Source organism: Oryzias latipes, chromosome 1 (assembly GCF_053564925.1).
Source record: "Oryzias latipes strain Hd-rR chromosome 1, Olatipes_Hd-rR_3.1".
Classification (NCBI taxonomy): domain Eukaryota; kingdom Metazoa; phylum Chordata; class Actinopteri; order Beloniformes; family Adrianichthyidae; genus Oryzias; species Oryzias latipes.
Window position 1 is genome coordinate 13,505,001 of NC_136237.1, and position 4,915 is coordinate 13,509,915.

The 4,915-nt window shown below is 46.7% G+C and overlaps 1 protein-coding gene across 6 annotated transcripts in view; it reads right to left on the reverse strand.

Moving 5' to 3' along the window:
- The window catches only part of nacc1b (nucleus accumbens associated 1, BEN and BTB (POZ) domain containing b), a 24,832-nt gene extending 20,574 nt beyond the window's left edge, over positions 1-4,258 (reverse strand). Inside the window, exon 1 of one of the 6 annotated variants that reach the window (XM_020699626.3) lies at positions 4,041-4,258. The gene's annotated coding sequence lies outside the window, so the exon portion shown is untranslated. Of the gene's footprint in view, positions 1-2,040; positions 3,062-3,336; positions 3,555-4,040 lie in introns of those variants that run through there. The other 5 variants (XM_023959235.2, XM_023959234.2, XM_078941501.1 and 2 more) reach the window with 5 other exon arrangements.
- Between the last annotated feature and the right edge of the window lie 657 nt (positions 4,259-4,915).

The following is a 4,915-nucleotide window of genomic DNA, read 5'->3' on the forward strand; positions in this document are numbered from 1 at the left end:
ATGTTTCAGCACGATAAAAATGCATGATAAAAAGCATGATAAAAATAGACCGATTGAGATTAAAAAATGCTGTGCTTACCCTAACCCTCTATACCAACTAGCAAAAATGCTAGATATGCATGATGTAGAAGTTTACCGACATCTGCCCTTTCCATGGCTGTGAGTGTGCACTTACACAGACAGAAGTCCCAGTGAAGTACCTAGGTGTAAGTATGTGCAATCATAGAAATAATAAACAAGCAGTTGTTAAGATGTAGCATGCACAACAAGATAAAAACACTCCATCAGTAAACAAATGCAAAAATAAAAAGATTGCATCCACCTCATGGGTGCTGGGTTATGCCTTAGTCACATGTACGGTACTCATGTGGGTGTTGACCCTTACAGGTGCTTCAGATTTTTGGCTTGCATGAGCACGTAGAAGCTCATAGACAGGAGCGCCTTTATCTTAAATGGAGCGCAGGTGTGTCTTGCAGTTGTTCTTTTAAGCTAATACGGCCACATGAATGGACGTCATAAAAATCAAACGTGCAATTGTCGTGTGTAGTAAGTGTACTGTCAAGTATTTATAGGAACAATGTAAGTTGCAAACACTTATGACGTATAGGTGATGCTAATGTTTGGTGGCCTTTACACTGCACTCCAGTCGTTAGTAAGGGGTGTGTGCTGGCTCCTTACTGATTGCACGAAAGTGCTGGAGGCACGGCGTGTGCATCAAGATGCACGTAGGAACTACACTTTCATTCATCATCTTCTAAACTCGTTTAATACCTTTCGGGGTCACGGGGTTGCCAGAGCCTATCTACTTGTGGGCGAAGGCAGGGGACATCCTGGACAGGTCGCCAGTCTATTGCAAGGCCACAAATCATACACCCACACACACTCACATACACACAGTTATGGAAAATTTAGAGTAACCAATTAACCTATGAAGCATGTTTTGGAATGGTGGAAGCTGGAGTTTTTGGACAGTGGGAGAAAGCTAGAGTCCCTGGCGAAATCCCTGCATGCACGGAGAGAACATGCAAACTCCACACTTCTGTTTTCAGGTCCCCCAGCCGAGACTTGAACTAGGGCCCTTCTTGCTGTGAGGCAAGAGCCCTAACCACTGCTCCACTGTACAGCCGGAGGTACACTTTAATTGTCCAATGTCCAACAGTCAGGCTGTACACAAGGAATGTAGGACTGTACACCTCTCACTTGAACAGCACTAACAAGCTCCTTGTGGTGTGCGGGGGGTGAAAAAATCCAAACGACGTTCCTGCTTCTCACCTTTTTCACCCTTCCGTGTTGTTTGAGTTTGCGCTATGACCTGTCGCCCGCAGCATGCCCATAGAAAAAATGTGCATGAACAGTTAGGGCCTACTTAGCTCATCGAACAATCTACAACTTCATATACTGAGCGGGCCCCATACAGATTTACCTACGGTTTACCCACAAACCGCAGTTGTGACTAGGGCATTCGCTGTGACTCATGAAAACAAACCACTTTTTGTGACTATTTATTTACTAGGGTGTGTTTCCTTCTTCATAAAAATACAGTAATATATTTTTAGGTAAGTGCCCATTATGATTGATTATGTTTTATAACACCCTGTGTGTGATATGTGTGACATGTGGTTTTGTAGACATCCTACCAACATCTCTTTTTCCTCGCTGCAGGTCAGAGGTCAAAACAACTTTCACGATGCATAAAGGGAAGTCATTCACACCACTTGACCCCTGCCCTGCAGTCAAAATGTGCTCCATTACATGCTCTAACACAACGCTAAACTCTGGGTAGGCATCTGTGGGTTATTTTGACCAACTTTGATCTGTTTTAGCTTGCTCTGTTTTAAGCAAATTTACCACACTAGATATGAACTAACCTACTGCAGTAGACTTGACAGCACAAAAAGAGCAGTGGACATGTGAACTTTTAATATAAACATCAATCAATCCATTTTTAAGTTAAATTTCCTGGTCTAAGAAGGTTAAAGATGACCTGTTAGCTAGCTGCAGGCAAAAGCTAAAGCTAATGTGTGTTTCCTGAAAACGTACCAACATAGAAGCCTTAGACGTTTTAAATGTCCAAGAAGAAACTCCGACCTCTAATGTAAGTATTTATCTTCGAAGATCGATGCGGATTCATTCGTCCCCACTCGTGAGTGCAGGTACGACAAGAACGTGGCTTCAGCGTAGCCTCCTCTGAGCTCTGCTGGAGCAGAAACTTCAAACATCTAAAAGTGGTTTATATGCATCAACAATGCATCCATCAACCCCGCGCGCCGCTATCACAGTCGACGGCTCGACCCGGGGGGAGACACCCGCGCCGACGGAGAGGCAGGGCGGCCGGGCAGGGAGAGCTAGGTAACCCCGTGGAGGGTGCCAGTCTCCATGCCCGGTAGGGTTGTCCGCGGCTGGCCCAGCAGGAATGTAACGTAAGGGTCGACAGCAGATAAAACTCAAACTAAAGAAGCATATATGTTTTAACAATCATGTATCGATTCAGAGACGTCTGCTGTCTATGAGAAGCCGAGGACGTAAAATGACCAGAGATTACGTTCGGGACTCTCCCTGTCTGCTCAGCGCGTTGTCGGTTTCGACCGAATTCCCTCCGCCTCCGCTGGTTCGGTACAGGCCAGCCAATCACTAAGCTGTATTGTATATCTCTATTTTAAAAAAATCCTCAATATGGCATCGACACATGTTTTGACTTATCAGAACTACGTTCCCGGCATTACGTCGTTTACCGGGAGATGGGGCGGACTCTACAGTGGAGGATGATCCCGACGCTTCGTCTTTAACCGACATCAACAGGTCATTCCGGGACACAAAAACGATGCAACTGTAGACCAGACGGAGGGATGGATTCGGCATGGCGAGTGGAGAGAAGAGAGGAGGAGAGGAGAGAAAGGAGGGGGAGACGAAACTAAAAGGGGGCCGGCTGGAAAACCCTTAACCCGTTTACCGACAGAACACCGCGCGGCGAGACGAATCGCACACTGCCCGCGCGGGCCTCTTCAGCAGATGCGGAGCGTGCAAAGGAGGACGTTTTGACTTCCACACGCCAGTGAGCTTTTGGCGCAAGTTGAGGCACGCCGGAGGGAGATGAGCCGAGGACTCACTAAGTCACTGTGGGGGGAGACCGGAGTGGAGGGTGGGCACTAGGAGGTATAAAGCCGGTGTGAAGTGGTTAAAGTTTAGTCTGTCACCATGTGCCCATCCCCCATAAAACCCAACAGAAGTTTAACACACGAAAGAAATGAAAAAGGGACCATGCGCCGCATTCTAGTCACCGGCCCATATACATGATGAAGCCCCCCCCAACAAAAAACACATACCATACACACCTACCAAAACACTCAGACAGTAGCGGTACATCAAGGCCCAAACGGACCAGAACCGTCGGTGACTCGCCGCATTTAACTCACCCCTCGATGGTGTTCCGCGAAGAAAAAAAACACTTTCAATGGAGGAGCGACGCACAGAAGCGGACTAGTGTCTCCCTCCGCCTCGCCACAGACAGTCATCCACTGTGAATCCCGCGAGCCAGGAGCACGCGCACACTTCATACAAACCAACACACTCCCCGCGTGCTTGCATGCGCGAGCGGGCACGCAGTCCTATACCCAGGCGAGGATGAGAGCTCAGAGCGGTCGAGGAGGGGGTGCACGGAGCGGGGATTTTTTTTTGTAATCTTTTTTTTTTTTTGAGCCGCAGACAGATCACAGAGCTACTGATCTGACTGATTGATATGTAGATTAAAAATGGCTTTCAATATTATTCATCAGTATTACCATTTTTGATAAAGCACACCATTGGTGGTTTTTTAACTGTTTCTGAAGAAATTCGATTGAGTTTCGTTTACGACTGAAAAAAATATCAACTTTCTTTTCTACTTCTTTAAGACGCATAAAAAGTACAGTATTGTCTTTCCTGCAGAGCATAAGACAGATGGATTGAATATGATGGATAACGCGCAGGAAGCAGGTATGAGGCTGCGTCCTGAGCCGACCCGGCCGCCTGAGCCCCACCCACCAGTCCACCCCCTCACTCACCGAGGCGTCTTCGGCGGTGGAACCCTTTCCCTCCTGTCCAACGCGGTACTGACCGATGCGCCAGGGGCTGTCGGCTCGATCCCGCTTGTCTCCGCGCGCTTCTGCGTCTAGACTCTGGGCAGGTGAGCCCTCTGGGGCCTGCAGGAGCTATGCACAGAATACTAAACAGGGTGATACTGCATTCAGGCACGGCACTGCGCTCCCCGCTCCCTCTCCCTGTCATGCTAAATACTATTAACTCTATAATTCTCCTGTGTCAGATGTATAGCGCCACGCTCTCTGAGCCGTCATTGTCACAGCGCCCCCATCCAGATGTGCAGGCTGGCAGCAAACAGCAATGGCTTGAACTGCAGGGCTCACCTGAATGTCTTCCTCCTTTTCTGAAACCAGGCATGAATGAAACAGAATGGGATGAATTTTGTCAATTTAACAGAAAAAAACATAATAAGAAAGAGCCCCTATCAGAATAGCATCCTGATTATTTTGGATGTGCTTATTTTCTCCATTAAAAAATGCAAAATGTCATAACAACAGTGTTGCATTGCTTTTTTACATTGTCTGTACAGATGTGCAATATCCTATGTTTGTTGTGCAAGATAATTATATGAATTTGCTGTCACCTCTTATTTTCCTCTTTTTAAAGTCACGTTAATTATCCTTTGATCTATTTTCAAAGAGTGTTCTTTTAATTATGATTATGTAGTTTTTAGCAACAAAAAAAATTGTTTTGGAGGAAGTAGTTTCCGCCGAGAATCTGTAGTTACCGGTAATTGTAAATTCACCTCTGAGTTTTTGCTCAGACGGGGAGTAAGTCAACCCAAGCTTCCCATCAGCCCTTTGTTTACACTCTCCCCCTAGCTTCCAGCCCCTCACAA